Here is a 17734-nt window from a genome sequence, read left to right on the forward strand (position 1 = left end):
GCCAAAGAGATAAGTAACTACAGTGGTACCTCAGGTTAAGTACTTAATTTGTTCTGGAGGTCCGTGCTTAACCTGAAACTGTTCTTAACCTGAAGCACCACTTTAGCTAATGGGGCCTCCCACTGCTGCCGGAGCACGATTTCTATTCTTATCCTGAAGCAAAGTTCTTAACCTGAAGCACTATTTCTGGGTTAGCGTATGTAACCTGAAACATATGTAACCCGAGGTACCACTGTATACAGCTCTTAGAAGACATCTGAAGGCAGTCCTGTATAGGGAAGGGGTTTTTATGTTTAATGTTTTATTATGTTTTTTATATGCGTATGTTGGAAGGTGCTCAGAATGGCTGTCCCTATTTTATCAGAGAAATGTTGGAGGGTATGAAACTGGCCCCAAACTGTTAAGGGCCTATAGTGGTACCTCAGGTTACATACGCTTCAGGTTACAGACTCCGCTAACCCAGAAATAGTGCTTCAGGTTAAGAACTTTGCTTCAGGATGAGAACAGAAATCGTGCTCTGGCGGCGCGGCAGCAGCGGGAGGCCTCATTAGCTAAAGGGGTGCTTCAGGTTAAGAACAGTTTCAGGTTAAGTACGGACCTCTGGAACGAATTAAGTACTTAACCCGAGGAACCACTGTACTTGCAAATTAGCATCCAGTGTAGATCTCTGAGCACAGGCGTTCTGACATGGTCTTACTCAGTGACCAGCAATGCTTCAAAATGGGGCAAGCCAGCCCTCTTGCACTGAAGCCCCTCCTGCCCATTCTGCTGTGTGTTGCTCTGGACATCTGGCCTAATTGCCCTGATGAAACACCACTGTCTGCTGTAACAATATCCAGCAGACACCCCTGCAATCAGGACGCAGCTGCAAAGCACAAAGAGATATTTTGACGGGCTGGGGGTGAGAAAGCATCCATGTAATATTTCATCGCTCTGAAGTTTTTACAAATTGCTGCTGATCTTTAAGGTACCTTAGATGCAAATCAAAAGTATGTTTGTAGACTTCGAGCTTAGCTGTTACAGCAAGTGAACTCACTGGAATAATCCTCTTGAACACAACCACAGCTTCCTCCTTTGTATGAAGTTACTCAAGTGTAATTATCTGCAGCTTAAGAGCTTCTTTTCCCCTTAATTAGACTATGCATTCAATGGCTAATTACATTCATGGAAAAAACCCTCCTTATTTATTATTATTATTATTTTTAAAAAAACATTGGAACGCTCATATTTTAAAGGGCATCCAAATAAAAAAATGACACTACCTATTTTTCCAGTATTTACTAGATCAATAAAAAACCTTTATCTACTTCCATCTATTGTAAGTTGCTTTGAGACCTTTTAAAAAGCGAAAAAAATGAATAAGTAATAAATGTTTTAACTCTCTTGTAGTCTTTCCTGTTTTAGTCATATGCAGCACTATCCTAAGCTAGTTTACTCGTGAGTAAGTGCCGGTAAAGTAGGCGTATTTATCGCTGCAGTCTTTTAGAGCATGATGCAAATAAAGTTAAGCACTAAGTCTTGTTGATTTAAATGAGAGAGCGTGCTATGCATGGGTTTAATACAAACATTAGAATAGACAGCAATCAAAAGTAAATTCTGTGTTGGATCTAGATGTGGTTTCTGCCAGTGGGGAGCAGAGTTCTGTTCAGGGGATGTTTCTTCCCTGGAGAGGGGAATGTGACTGTTGCCACTTAAGGAATACTCCAGATCAGTGTGTGAGATGGTGTTGGGGTCTGCAGGGATTAGGGAAAAAATGGGAAATCCTCCTACTCTTCCAACAGGATTCTGTCTACGGCAAGTGAAATCTGGATCCAGCCCTTTGTCTTGGTCATGGCCTTAGCGGATAATATTATTATCATTTTTACACTTGTTTATTTCATTTATGTATTGCTTCCTATGATGCATCTCAAAGCGATCTCACCATTTAAGAACAACATATATAAAACAATTGCATGCATAAATTGCAGTTCGTAATTCAGACCAGGTTTTACAGTGTGAAGTTATTTTTACCGGCTGGTGTTCATTGATGCTTTACTGCCTCTTTATTGCTGTTACTGTAATATTATAGGATGTACTCTGCCTTGCTGCATTTTTTTAAAAAAATGAAAGTGTGGTTTATAAATATCTAAATAAATAAGAATCGTTAACACACTCACATATACATGTATTAGGAAGTCAGAATATATTATGCTGAAAGAAAATTACCTCTATTTTTTTTAAAAAAAGACAGAGAATAAAATGCCAGGCAGCCAGTGAGATGGTCTCCTGCCTTTTGTGTTTGTGTGTTTGATCTGCATATCAATTTGCACTGAAAATACCTAGCATGTACAGTCCAAAAATGATAAATTGTGCTTTTCATAGTTTCATTAATTTACAAATGTTTTGACCTTTCATTAAAATGTCAGTCTCGAGCTGTTGGTCGTAACATTGATTTACATTTGCAAAAATTGGCCTAATTATTAAGCATCCAACTACAGGTTGCATTGGCATCTATACTTTGCTGAAATACAGTCTGGAAAATATTGTACCATGCAATGCAACTCACAATATAAGGATTTTGGTATTATAATCATTTCAGTGTAGGCTGTTCCATAAAACTGGATTTAAGAGTACTTGTCTCTGGGCTTACCCGCTCTTACTTTTCTCTGCAGTAAAGTGAAAAACCCGCTCTTTTAAGCGGAATCAGAGCAAATGGAAATCCTTGGAAAAAAGGTAAGTGCAGATAAGCCCATACCATATTTGTAATTGTCACGCTGCTGCTGGAGAGGGTGCCGGCACACTCAAGTCAAAGTAGGGTGAGGGAAGCGAAAAAGGAGGGGAAATGGAGATGCAAGCAGGCAAGTGAGTGCCTCACCCTGGCAAATGAGTAAGTGGCTGGGCAAACCAGGCTTGTGGGCAGCTAAGGTCAGCTGCAGAGGTCAAGGACTAGGGGGAGGAGGTGCCTTTGGCGACGTATAAAGGAAAGGGATGCGGGTGGCACTGTGGGTTAAACCACAGAGCCTAGGACTTGCCAATCAGAAGGTCGGCGGTTCGAATCCCCGCGATGGGGTGAGCTCCCGCTGCTCGGTCCCTGCTCCTGCCAAGCTAGCAGTTTGAAAGCACATCAAAGTGCAAGTAGATAAATAGGTACTGCTCCGGCGGGAAGGTAAACGGCATTTCCATGTGCTGCTCTGCTTCGCCAGACGCGGCTTAGTCATGCTGGCCACATGACCCGGAAGCTGTACACCAACTCCCTCAGCCAATAAAGCGAGATGAGCGCCACAACCCCAGAGTCAGTCCTTTTAAAGGAAAGGGTTGGTGGCTTTGGCAAGAAAGATGGCTTTGGTGAGGAGTAAAAGAAGAGGGTTTCTTTGGTGAAGGGGGTTGTGGAAGGGAAGGCGGGGTTGGTGAGTAAAACTTAGTTGAATACTTCCCCATCTCTTTCCTGGTGCTGCCCACTCTGTCCTTCACACTCTGAGAAGCCCCACTCTGTGCCAACAGATGCCTATTCTGTGGCGTTTGAACAGCTTAATAGCTTTCATCCCCACTCTCCAACTCACCCAGGCTCTGCCCCTGAGAGGCAAGAATTGTTGCCCACAAACATCCACAGAAAGAGTTTCCCGCACCCTTTTCCACAACAGCAACAAAGTGCTTTGTTCCCTCACTTTTTATGGGGCATCCTGATAACACTGTCATCCAGTCATCAGCATTCAGAATTTTCCTTGTAGTTCTTCTGTTTCTCTTACACTGCAGAAAGTTCCTTCCCCCTGCCAAGAAAAATAGTAGTGAAACCACCACAGTTGTAAATGCTTTAGCGCTACACTTTCATCTTTTTAAAAGAGTGGGGTTTTGACATGGACAGTGACAAGTTCAAACTGTGAGCCTTAAAACAATGTCACCACAGTCTTATGATGCGCACTCTCTCTGTGTCTCTCTGCCATGTGTGTGTGTGTTGCATCACTGCTAATTAAAAGATTCGTTTTAAGAAATGGAGTCACAACATGGTACCCATCACAAGGATTATAACAAATGTGTTCTCAGCTTCAAATGGCTCCATCCACAGCAGCTACATCACACCCACTGGTGTGAATTGCACACAGTAGGATGTACACAAAGAAGTGTAAAAGCCTGTTAGAATGGAAAATCAGTTGCATTTCTCTTGTAACAACAATGCAAGAGTAACAACTGCATAGTACCATGGACCTGTTGAAAAGATGAACATTGATGGAAGATGCCTTGAGGCACATTGATGGGGCTGAAGATTAGCTGGGACAGGGGCCTGCAACCCGCGGCTCCGGAGCCACATGTGGCTCTTTTACATCTTTGCTGCGGCTCCGGGGTGGATACTAGCGAGGGGAGGAGGCGCATTGTGCGCCCCAACACTCCTCACTGTGGCAGGCGCTGTTCTGGCTGTGACGTCGCATGGGGGCGGTGCGTGCGTTAGTCACGCACCGTCCTGACGTCACCTTCCTGCCCGCTGTCAGATCGTGGCTCCGGAGATATATTTGTTTTAAATGTCGCAATGGTTTTGCGGCTCCCAGTTGTTGTTTTTTCTTCAGAAACGGGTCCAAGTGGCTCTTTTTGTCTTAAAGGTTGCAGACCCCTGGGGATCTTCTTAATTTCTTCCAGCCCCAGATGGGATGTATGCTCTGACATATCCTAAGAAAGAGATGACAGTCCTCCCCCCCCACGCACCTTTTCAAAGGGAGATGCAATCTACCACTTGGAGTGGAAATAAGTGTGTAATGTATTTGCATATAAACATTTCCCCTTGTATCAGGATGATTCAGTAGTAATGCAGAGTCTGGTTGACTCATTGTCAGTGATAGCATTATGTAACCACAGAAGCTTACAGAATTCAGACCCGGGTGGAATCCTCCATACCTCAGTCCAGACCACAGTCTGGACAGAACACAGCAGCATCATTCATTCATTCATTCATTCATTCATTCATTCCTTTCTTCCAAGGAGCTCAGGTCAGTGTGGGCAGATGGGAGTTGTAGTCCAAAACCTCTGGAGGAAACCAAGTTGGAGATGGCCTATAAATTGCTAAAAGATTCAAATGTTGCTTTTGTTGCAGAAACAGACTAACATAGCCAGTGCTTTTTTTCTGGGGGGACGCATACCCCTAAACATTTTATGAATCTAAGTTTGGCCCCATTGAGGGGCAGTATTTCAATATGAGTAGGAAAATGAGAGTACCACTAAACATTTTTTTTTTGTAGAAAAAAAGCACTAAACATAGCTATTCCTCTGAGAATAATGTGCATTTTTATAACTGGGAGGAGGAAGTGATCTGATTCCCATTTCCAAATCCTATCAGAGCCACAATGCACAACCTCATTACAAGGTTAATGTGTGCATTTTTGTCATGAGATGTAGGGGCTAGATATTTTAAAACATTAGTGTTAATTAGCAGTGCACTAATTTTTTTGCCGTTCCCAGAGATTGCAGAGAAGCTTCATTCATGCAGTAATTGCTGGCTACCATTTCTGATCTGATTTCGATCGAAGCACCACACCACCGCATTTCCAGAGGAACCCCTGCTGTACGTAAGAGATCTGCGTTCTCCTGGACATAAACATGCACACAGTCATCTGTTTAAACTGGAAACCTGTAGCCAAAATGTGGCTAGTAGTTGTTCAGATCTATGTGTGATATTTAAGCCGTTTGCTCTAAGCTCTAATGCAGTTGTTCCCAACCTCTATCAGTTCGTCATCTTTTGGAGTAGTGTACAGGGCCAACCTGAGACGTTTTGCTGCTTGAGGCAAATCTAAAAATGGTGCCGCCTGATTTCTTCTTTGCCGCTGCTGCCCCCTTGCCACTGGGGAAACCCTGGTGTGCTGAAGGTGGGAGAGAAAACATGACGCTGGAGAGGAGCAGGTGGGGGCAGCAGTGGTTGCTGGTGGCGGTGGACAACGAGCACAGGAAATGGCGAGTGGCACATTCCTTGGGCCCCAGATCTGCTGTCCCTCCCAGCCTGCCGCCTGAGGTGACTGCCTTACCAAAGCCTCATGGCCAGGCTGGCCCTGGCAGTGTATATTAATAGACAGTAAAGGTAAAGGGACCCCTGACCATTAGGTCCAGTCGTGGCCGACTCTGGGGTTGCGGTGCTCATCTCGCTTTATTGGCCCAGGGAACCGGTGTACAGCTTCCAGGTCATGTGGCCAGCATGACTAAGCCGCTTCTGGCAAACCAGAGCAATGCACGGAAACACCGTTTACCTTCCCGCCAGAGTGGTACCTATTTATCTACTTGCACTTTGACGTGCTTTTGAACTGCTAGGTTGGCAGGAGCAGGGACCAAATAACGGGAGCACACCCGGTCGCGGGGATTAAAACCGCCAACCTTCTGATCAGCAAGTCCTAGGCTCTGTGGTTTAACCCACAGCGCCACCCGCGTCCCTAATAGATGTTACCACTAGTAAATAAAGAATAAAAAGAGGATGCAGCATTCTGCTGCCCTGCAACATGACAAGTCACTAATAGGTGAAATATGAAAATCTTTGTATGGACGCTGAGGAATAAGCTTACCCTGTTGCCTGCTGTTGAATTTAACAAGATAGCATTTACCTTCCACCTTTTGAGCCTGAGGTAGAACAGATGTTCATGGAAAGCCTGTTAATTTCCTGCCATTTGGAAATCTATTAGAAACTCTCTAAAACTTCAGTGTGTTGGTTCTCCTTTGCATTTCCTCTTCTGTGCTGCACACTGCGGCCGACAATAGCTGTATTTTCGAGAGAGGGACCGCTATACATTTCTGTTCCTGTCTTCAGCCAAACTATTAGACTGGGGAAATCAGAAACAAAGCAACCAACTTGCCACAATCCTCTCATAATGTATTGCACTACAGAGACTCACACATGGGGGAACTGGAGCTAAACACAAGTAATTTAAATCTGTGGTGCTCTACTGAAGCCAACTGTTTAAGCATACAAGCCAGCCCTGCCTATGCCAACAAGTATAGAATTACCCCCCCCTCCATCTCCTGGGGGTGTGCATCTTTGGTATGGTCTGAACTTCCACCTGCTGCTGCAGGTAGTTTCATGTGTTAGAAGGAAGCAGTTGCTGAGGAAATGCATGTGCTTCTAGATGAGAGCTCAGTCTTGCAAATGGGTTCCTGGCAACAGATATTAAAAAACAAGAGCAACAACACCTTACCAGATTTGTCCCAGAAAGGGTAAATTCTGGTGACTCAAAACTAGATATTTTCTGCAAGTTCCCCTGTGTTCTCTGTTGCCCTTCTCTCTACTGTAAGTGAAGCACCAGCCATCTGTTACTTTGGGCATCTCTTTTTGTCCATGCTTTCCATGACCCATAAGACTAGACTAAAAGTAAAGGTAAAGGGACCCCTGACCATTAGGTCCAGTTGTGGCCGACTCTGGAGTTGCGGTGCTCATCTTGCTTTATTGGCCGAGGGAGCCAGCGTACAGCTTCCAGATCATGTGGCCAGCATGACTAAGCTGCTTCTGGCAAACCAGAGCAGCGCACGGAAACACCGTTTACCTTCCCGCCGGAGTGGTACCTATTTATCTACTTGCACTTTGACATGCTTTCGAACTGCTAGCTTGGCAGGAGCAGGGACTGAGCAGCAGGAGCTCACCCCATTACGGGGATTCAAACTGCCAAACTTCTGATCGGCAAGTCCTAGGCTCTGTGGTTTAACCCACAGCGCCACCCACATCCCTAAGACTAGACTACTATCCTTCAATTCATATTTTTATAATGCAAGTTTAACTGATGTTGTGTCTCTGGTTTTTTAAAACTGGTGCTTAGGACACTATTTTATTGTGTTTCTGTTGCATTTTTGTGTACCCATAAGAGTTTTGGTTTGTTTGTTTTTAAAAGCAGTTTACCAATGCTTTAAAATATTTAGATTAAATCAGAGTGGGGGGGGGATGCAGGCTGGCATTTTTATCCTGATACTATTTGCATGCATGAGCAGGCACCCATCAATAAACATGGTCTGGAAACATCCAATGAGTATGCTTAGAAGAGGCGAGATAGAGAGAGAAGCAGGGGGAGTTTCAGCTCTTGTGTATTGTTCAAAGGGCAGAATTGCAAATGGGGAGATGCACAGGATCTATACATTTAGACATATCCCTGGGGTGCGTGGGTGGGGTGTGCATCCCATCCTTTTGTGCATTGCACAGCTGATCCTGCTTTCTCCCTTCCCACTTTTTTGCTAATCCACCCAACATTCCTATTTAGCTAGCACAATATTTTGATCCTTGCAAACCATTAATCTCATTAACATTGATAGAGCTGTCCCTCTCCTGAAATATTATACATGGAGCAGATTGCAGTGCTGGCTGCACATCATGTATACAAGGAGAATATGGGAATGCACATAATCCATAAGAACGGACGGGAGCGTATGCAAGAAGGAAGGCTCTCTGTTTTATAACTTTTTTAACAAGTAGAACAGCGACTTGGGACGAAGCAAATTAGCTTCAAATCTTTCAAAGCAGAAGGTCAGACAGGCAGGGAACACCAATTATTAACTGAAAAGTAGTGAGCTGCAAGGAGAAAGAAGGGAACAGGAACTTTCCAATGATGGTTTTCAGAAGTGTAGGTTTGTGACTGATCCTCCCTCTCTCTCTCTCTCTCTCTCTCTCTCTCTCTCTCTCTCTGTGTGTGTGTGTGTGTGTGTTGTTTCAAATTCCTCTGTGCATGGCAGTTCCAACCCAAATCTAGACTTCCTGTAAACCAGCTTGGTAATATTCAAACCTCTTTTAAGGCCCTGGGCCCCTCCCCACAAAGCACTACTATTTCTGCTAAACCGTGAGAGAGTAATCAGTAATTTATAGACTCACAGTCTGGGAAAGATACCAGGCTTTCTTGTAACTGTGGTCGATAGTGGTGATGAAATATTTTTAAAAAGTAGACCAGTAATTAACAAGCAATTGCCCTGATCTAGGAGGGGTGATAATTACAGGGAAATAAGCTCCCCCTGATCCACTGGATCAGGTCTTGAATATACTACAGGGAAAAACAGCTGCATCCAGACTTTGGGTTTGTAATTTGTTTCTGTTGTTATTGATGCAACCCATCCCGCGACCTTAGGAAGAAGGCTGGTATATGCATTATAATATCAAATAAATAACTCAGAGACATGCACTTATCATTTCTGTACTACAGACAGTGTGGTGTACTGGTTAGAGCAGGGGGCTGAGCTGAGGAAATTCAAGTTCAAATCCCCCCCCCCTGTTGTGAACCTCACTGGGTGACCTTTCAGCCTATCCTTCATCACATAGATGTTCAGAGAATAAAATGGAGGCGTGGGAGACCTTTGTACCCTGCCTCACTGGAGAAAAAGATGGAATAGAAGTGTAACTAAATAGATGAATGTATTGTGAGAATGAGGACTTCTCTTTTCATGTTGTCGGTTGAGGTCAGCATTGAATCTTTACGCTCCATATTAGCACTGCCAAAGCTGATTCTCACATGCATCTAACCACTGGCCGTCAGCTGCGGTGAGATAAGTAAGCCACAATTCCATAGCTACAGAGAAGGTTGGTTCAGAGAGAGAGGAAGTATCATAAGAAAAGCAGCCATTTGAGGAACTCTCTCTTTTTAGGGGAATGGCCCTTCGAGACAGGGATTGATGGGGTGGCGAAGTTTCCTGCTTTACAGAGGGCAGCCCTCTGTTTGAAGGCTGCCTGGTCCAAGTCTTGTTGAAAGGTAGAGAATCCTAAGAAAGGGAAGTGAGGAGTTTGAGGCTGCACATCTTCCTCATTATTCATTAGTCACTTTACTCATAAAAAATGACTTACAGATACAATAGAAATACTTAATGCAATTACAATAAAATCTATCAAAAAACTGAAAACATACAGTAGTCAAAATATCAGTACAGCGGTGCCTCGCAAGACGAAAAGAATCCGTTCTGTGATTCTCTTTGTCTAGCGGTTTTTTCGTCTTGCGAAGCAAGCCCATTGACAGATTAGCGGATTAGCGCTATTAGCGACTTTTAGCGGCTTATCTGCTGATCGGATTAGCTGATAAGCGGCTTAGCGGCTTAGAAAAGGGGGGGGGAGGAAAAAAACCCAGCAGGAACTCGCAAGACATTGTCGTCTTGCGAAGCAAGCCCATAGGAAATTCGTTTTGCGAAGCACCTCCAAAATGGAAAACTCTTTTGTCTAGCGAGTTTTCCGTCTTGCGAGGCATTTGTCTTGCGGGGCACCACTGTAGTTGGAACCATGACAGCAGACTGAGCAGGCACACACAATATGTTCCCCACTGTGGCCACACTGCTAGGCCACAAACCCTGTCCTCGGGCCACACCCCTTACTGGTCCTGTGTTTGCCTGGCAGGAATGTGTCTTTAAACAGTAATACTACCTCTTGCTTTCCTGGAGACCTGTGTGGGTGTATAGAAACCTCTAACTTATGCATGGCTGGAATGTAGCAAGAGCCTTTGCTCCACCCTCTTTTGACTTTAACCCTGCCCACTTTTGCATTTGGCCCCACCCACCACTGGCATGCAGCTTGTGGACGGTTGCCCATGAGGGAATGTGGACTTGATGCTGCAAAAGGTTCCTCTCCATCTTTGCTCTGATCTTCCTGCCCACTCACCAAAATACATTTACCGTACTTGCCTTACAGGACCAGAAAACCAAATGCCTCTACAGTACTGGTAAACAGAGTGGTGGTGGATGATTTGGAAAGCAGAAGCAAATTTATACCTCTGGGATTTGATTTGCAAGCAAAGAGGCTGGAATTGGGGTCATATAAACTGATGACACAGTGACTAAGAGAGGATATGAGGACTATCCAGAAGTATTTAGGGTATAAGCTTCCAGGAGGGGGGATGAGTAATGCAAATGGAGAGGAAACGAACCAAAGTATAAAGTGGGTCGATCTTGTGCTGTGTAAGTGTTTGGTAACAGAAGTCGAAGAAATCTGAGTCATGTAAGACTTGTTTTGCTGCAGGAGTAGAGGCACGCCAGCTGACCACTTGCTAACACTGCTTGCATGCATGCACACACTTGGGAACCCTGTCTTTGAACTGTAGTTCACTGGTAGAGAATCTGCTTTGCTTGCAGAAGATTCAAGGCTCAATGGGCTGGAAGAGACCTCTGTCTGAAATCCTGGAAAGCCACTCTCAGTCGGTGGAGACGATGCTGAGCTGGATGAAGCAATGGTCCGATTCCTTATAAGGCAGCTTCCTTTTCGAGGAGGTGACCTTGGCTGCACCCTAACATATGTTATTGGAGGCAGGATAGTGGTAAAATTCTTCTCTTCCACGTAGGTGGGCAGACGATTAGCTCAGCACTTCTCCGTATGTTTGTCTACCAAGCTAAGTCACCAATGGATAACAGCCTGTATCCATCCTCATTGCATGAGGCAAGTACATTTGGATACACCATCCCAGCAGCCAAATTGGATCAACCACGCTCAAATGCCAGCTCACAAGTTCTACTTGCGTAACCTCTGCAAATGATGTAGCAAACCCTATAACAGCTTATCAGGTAGTGACAGCGATACTTGCCGCAAATTTAGCAATGGTAAATAAAAACCACAGGTGTGGTACAAACAGCTAAAACCGGTGAACTTACCCGGGGTGACTCATGGCAAGAAACAACCCATAAAATGTCATGTTGGAAGGATCGCCTGTGTCTGCCTCTATGCATTTAGGCGTGTGCTGGTAATGGAATGCTTTCAAGGTGATACTTCAACAATAGAGGAATACCTCCCGCGGCAGGGAGAAAGGCTCTGATTGTTCTTCTGGCTTTTGTTTCAAGACTCTTTTGATATCTATTGTCAACATTTCCACTCCTTTTCCTTTTCATCTTCTCCCATCTTTCATGACACAAAGCATGTTGCACACGTCCTCGGATCTATACACTAAACACACCGAGAAGGCTTCAGCCTGAAACAATGGCTGTAATTTTCTAGCATTATACAAGGCCTCAGCTGGCTGGCTTATTTCTTTATGGATACATTTCTGAGTCACCTTTCTACCAGGTCTTCAAAACGATGTGCCTGGAATCAAAGCTAATTCCAAAACATCAATGATACATACAAAGGTAAAAATCAATAAAACTCTCTCTCTCTCTGTGTGTGTACATAGCACTAGCACAGCCTGTGAGATCTTCCTCTGCAGAGGGCGTTCCAGAGCCTAGGTGCTGCCACAGAGTACGACTTCTTCTGAGTCACCACTCTGTGAACTTCCGAGGGTGGCAAGACCACCCAGAGAGCCCCCTCTGCTGATCTTAGTACTCAGGACGGTCTGTAGGAAAGGATGTGGTCTTTCAGGGGAGCTAAGCTGTTTAGGGTTTTAAACACTCGTGTGATTTCCTTGAATCTCTGGAAGCAAACTGGCAATACCTGTGTCCTAACACTTTTACAGGTGGTGAGAGACACAGTAGGGCCCAGTTCATGGACTGAATGGTGCAGGTAGAAAGCTTGGTCCATGTAAGGCTTTACAGTAGTACCTCGGGTTAAGAACTTAATTCGTTCTGGAGGTCCGTTCTTAACCTGAAGCACCACTTTAGCTAATGGGGCCTCCTGCTGCCGCTGCGCTGCCGGAACACGATTTCTGTTCTCATCCTGAAGCAAAGTTCTTAACCCGAGGTAATATTTCTGGGTTAGTGGAGCTTGTAACCTGAAGCGGATGTAACCTGAAGCGTATGTAACTCGAGGTACCACTGTACACGTATGAAACAGCACCTTGGCAAGGTCCCACAAGATTAAAAGAAAGAAAGCTGGAAGGGAATAGCTAGAATTGGCATTTTGCGCTCTCTGCAAGCACCTGACCGTGGGAATTCCACAACCAGAAACCCTATAGACTATTTTTAGCAAGAGAACTACACTATGTGAACATAACAGACACTGACCTTCATGTGCACATTTCCAAATATCTGTAAAAGTGTGTGGGTAGGGAGGTGCCGAGTTCTGCATGGGAAAATGGTGGGTGAAAGGAGGTGAGCTGAACCCTTCCTTCATCCTCCATTTCCTCTCTCTGACCATCAGGCCATCTCCATCCCCTCTCAACTAAGTCTCAGAGCCCAGGGTGAGAGAAAGGGGGTGTGGGAACAATAGGCAGAATAGAAAGTTTGTTTATTCTGTGGATACAAGGGGACCTGTATGAAAATGTAACAGTGCAGGATGCTTCCCTTCCAGCTTCCAGAGATGCCATCGTTGGGGATGCTCCATTCTCCCCTCCCTCTTCCCACAACATTCCATCTGCATTCCACAGTCACTATCATTCTCAGTCCTTACTGGGTTGGGTTTTTGGGTTGTTGTTTTTTGCTGCACTTACGGATTTTATGTCTAAAGCATTGTTTTACTGCATTTCAGGGGGTTGGGACCAGAAGACCCCCTGGGGCCCTTCAAACGCTACAGTTCTATGATTTTTTAAATCTTGGAATTCCATGCAGCTTGCTGACACCTCTCTCTTGCATGTCGGTAGAGTGTCTCCATCCCCATCGTTCAGCCCAGACACCGAGGTCCAGTTCTGAGGGCCTTCTGGCGGTTCCCTCACTGTGAGAAGTGAAGCTACAGGGAACCAGGCAGAGGGCCTTCTCGGTAGTGGCGCCTGCCCTGTGGAACACCCTCCCATCAGATCTCAAGGAAATAAATAACTATCTAACTTTTTGAAGACATCTGAAGGCAGCCCTGTTTAGGGAAGGGTTTTTTATGTTTTATCACATTATTATTATTATTATTATTATTATTATTATTACTACTACTACTACTACTACTACTACTACTACTACTACAAATAGATCAACACTTGAGGAATTTAAGTTTACATGTATATTTTAAGTTTAATGTACATAGGTTGCCTCCTTTCTTTTCCAAAACTGAATACAAGCAATGCAACTAAGTCAAAGCAGGCCAATGGAATGGTCTTCCATTATTCCTTCTTGTACAGCATGGCTGGCTGCTGCTTTGGAAGTAGCCCTGGAAAGGGCTGTGTTTGAAGAACTGCCAAGTCCAGGACCATACCCACTCCATATTTAAAGTGCCATTATGTCACTTTCACACTCATGGCTTCCCCCCACCCCTCAAAAAATCCTGGGAAGTGTGCTGAGAGTTGTTAGGAGACCCCCTTCACAGAGCTACAATTCCCAGCAACCTTAACAAAAATCCCAGGATTTTTGCAGGGGGAGCCATGAGTGTCAAAAGTGGTATAAGAGTTCTTCAAATGTGTTGTGTGGATGAGGCACGTGTCTATTTTTAAAGACAAATAACCCTGAAAAATAAGAACAGGAAGGGCTTTGGAGTTGGCCTTCAGCTGTTATCACCTGGGCAGCAGACTGAGCAGGCACACAGCACACCTGGCCACAGTCTTTCCCACTATTGTATTTCTGTTTGAATTTTAGTAATGGCTTCTAATTCTGCACCTGTACATTAGCAACTGCTAATTTTTTTTTAAATGATATTTATTAAAGTTTCAAAGAAAGGATTACATAAATAAAAAGGGGGGGGGAAGAAAAAGAAACAAAAAGGAAAAAAATACAAAAAAGATAAAAAACACTTAAAAAACACACCAGTCTTTCCATGCCTTACATTTCATTTCCTTTCTTCCCTGACCTCCTCACACCTTCCTTTTGTGTATTCCAGTTCTGTTAGTTAATTCAGCAATTCCTTTCCCTCTTTGTTTTTGTCTTAATCCTTTAACTTAATATATTATAACTTTGGATTTTCACCTGTTAACAATCCATTTTTACATACACCTTTATAACATTACTGCTAAAACCACTTAACTTCATTCTGACATCATTCTAACATTCATTAATTTTGCAGTATTTCTGTAAATAGTCTTTAAATTTCTTCCAATCTTCTTCCACCGACTCTTCTCCCTGGTCTCGGATTCTGCCAGAGCAACTGCTAATTTTAGGCAAGTCTGCTTTCTCTCTCTCTCTTTTTTTGGTGATGCATTTCCACATTTTTGTGTAACTTGCCACCCTACCAATGGGGGGAAAAAGAATTTATCAGCTGGAGGAAATTACCCAGAAGAATTTTTTTTTCCACTGGGCAACTTCCGTGAAAATAGTACATAGTCTTGTAACTACTTGCAACAAAACCTGAACTGATTTCCAGGAATGGCATCATAGTGAAAGTCTCTCTGTTGTAATTTTTCAAAAACGGTGTGACAAAACCCATAAACAAAGAAAGGCTGGTATTTCCTGCCTCCACAGATAGGACTTCCTTTCCCCACTCCCTCTCGTCTCTTCCCCCTTTACTTTTATCGGGATCAAAGGATTTGGCAACATTACATTGTAACCTAAATAGTCTTTCCAAGGCCTTAGCAGTAACATTGAAGCAGCTGGAGATTCCTATAGCTACAGAGGCTGCAGCTAATGTTTGTTCTTGGCTACAGTTCATGGTTAAGAAGGAAAGAGCTTAACCACGATCCCCGCTTTGGACGACACGCTAACCTTGGCTTAGCTAGTGAGCTAAAAGGACCAGGAAGGAGTAAAGTGGATGAGAGCACATTTGCGAAGTCCCACTAAGCCATAGTTTGGCCTACCATGAGGTGGAAACCACAGAGTGCTTTATTGCAGAGTGAGAAACTGACTGCTTTTCTTGTTAGAAAAACAAGGGACTATGTGTTTTTCATTTCAGAGAACAAGCCCAGCTGCCCCCAACTTTACTCTGAGAGACAGACGTAAATACCAACCAATGAGACTGCGATTTGGTCATCAACCATGTTTTAGGTTAGCCTCCCCTTTTCCCTTGCTTTTCAGTTTAAAGCACCTTATTCATGGCACTTAAAGCATTACGTAACCTGCCCATCTCTATATTTATTCCATTAAATGTACATTCATCCTGTGATTTTTGTAAGATAATAAAAAAGTTGCAAAGGCACTCTGGGGGTGGAGGTGGTAGGAGTGGTTCTAAAATGGGGGTGGGGGTTGGCATGGGCCACTCTAAGAAACTGCATCAGCCTGTTTCATCCAAGTCAGCTAGTAAACTCCATATATTGGATTCTTGCAATGGGGGCTGCTCAGCACTCCTTGGGATTACCAACAAAGGGGGTCCAAGCCAGTTGGTTCCACAGGGGTGGACTCACAGAAGCCAGCCAAGGATAGAGTGGCCACATGAAAGGTAAAGGTAAAGGGACCCCTGACCATTGGGTCCAGTTGTGACTGACTCTGGGGTTGCAGCACTCAGCTCGCTTTATTGGCTGAGGGAGCCGGCGTACAGCTTCCGGGTCATGTGGCCAGCATGACTAAGCCTCTTCTGGCGAACCAGAGTAGTGCATGGAAACGCCTTTAACCTTCCCGCCGGAGCAGTACCTATTTATCTACAGTGGTACCTTGGGTTACATACGCTTCAGGTTACAGACACCGCTAACCCAGAAATAGTACCTCGGGTTAAGAACTTTGCTTCAGGATGAGAACAGAAATTGTGCTCCGGCGGCACGGCGGCAGTGGGAGGCCCCATTAGCTAAAGTGGTGCTTCAGGTTAAGAACAGTTTCAGGTTAAGAACATACCTCCGGAACGAATTAAGTACTTAACCCGAGGTACCACTGTACTTGCACTTTGACGTGCTTTCGAACTGCTAGGTTGGCAGGAGCAGGGACTGAGCAACGAGAGCTCACGCCATCACGGGGATTCGAACCGCTGACCTTCTGATCGGCAAGTCCTAGGCTCTGTGGTTTAACCCACAGCGCCACCCGCGTCCACATAAGCATCACCAAAACAAGTAGGAAATGCATTCTCCAACAAAGAAAAGAAAAAGAAGATACTGGTTTGCATAAAATCTATGTGTGTTAATATGTTTGTCTAGATTATAACTAATTGCCATGATTTAAGCAGAAAACAGAGTACTTCGCAATATAGCACAGTGGTTCTCATAATGGCAGGAGAGAATGGCAAGTGTGGCAGGAAGATTCAAGGACAATCAGAGAAACATTTAAACGTTTCGGTATAGTATAGTATCGTATCAGTATATTTATTTGCAGGATATGGATAGATATTCAAGAGCACTGGCTATTGTTCTACAGTTTTCCACGACATTGTAGTGAATGGGGATTTTCTACTATGACAAATATGAAAGATCAGAAAAGAGAAAGGCTTCTTTGTGTTGGTGAGGAGATGCGAGTTTGTTCTCAAATTAAACCTAATATAAACGAGGCGACCCAACAAAAGCCAACTCACCTCTCTTTGAGTTTGTATACATATTTAAGGGAAATATGTAAGAGGCTCGTTTATAATTATATTTTGGAAATGATTCATGTTCTTATGTAGCTGCATTGTTATATACTTTCTGGATGTCTCATGATCATATTATAAAGTAGTTGTGTTCTATATTATAAATCAAACACTGGTGAGAAATGTTTCTTTTTGTTTTCTAATATATTTCCAATGTATTTCTTAGCAATAAAAAAATTTCAGTGTGACGCAAGCAAATTTTTATTCTGAAAGTATGGCCCAGAGAAAAAAGTTTGTTTTTGTTTTTTATAAATATTTATTAAGGTTTTTACAATGTTACAAAATGAAAAAGAGAAAAGAAAAAATACAAAATAAAAATAGTTAAAAACAATTCAATCTTTTCATCACTTATCTTTCATTTACTTGTTTCCCGAACCTCCTCATACCTCCCCTTTTTGTATTCCAGTTCAATTTATTAGTTCAGCAATTCCTTTCCCTCCTTATTTTATCCTGATCTTTAATCTTGATATATTGTAACCTAAATTTACCTGTTAAGAATCCAATTTTTTTCATATTCTTTTATACCATTACAGCTAGAAACCCCTTAACTTCAATCCAACATCATTCTAACATTCATTAACAGAG

At 43.6% G+C, this 17734-nt stretch overlaps 1 long non-coding RNA gene across 2 annotated transcripts in view; it reads left to right on the forward strand.

Annotated features, from left to right (window-relative positions):
* The window catches only part of LOC309534456, a 48882-nt gene extending 31512 nt beyond the window's left edge, over positions 1-17370 (forward strand). Inside the window, exons 2-3 of one of the 2 annotated variants that reach the window (XR_014220744.1) lie at positions 15557-15648; positions 17333-17370. This is a non-coding gene — a long non-coding RNA (uncharacterized lncRNA). Of the gene's footprint in view, positions 1-2651; positions 2690-15556; positions 15649-17332 lie in introns of those variants that run through there. The other variant, XR_014220743.1, reaches the window with a different exon arrangement.
* Positions 17371-17734: the final 364 nt, after the last annotated feature.

Source organism: Podarcis vaucheri, assembly GCF_965113315.1.
Source record: "Podarcis vaucheri genome assembly, chromosome: 6".
NCBI lineage: Eukaryota > Metazoa > Chordata > Lepidosauria > Squamata > Lacertidae > Podarcis > Podarcis vaucheri.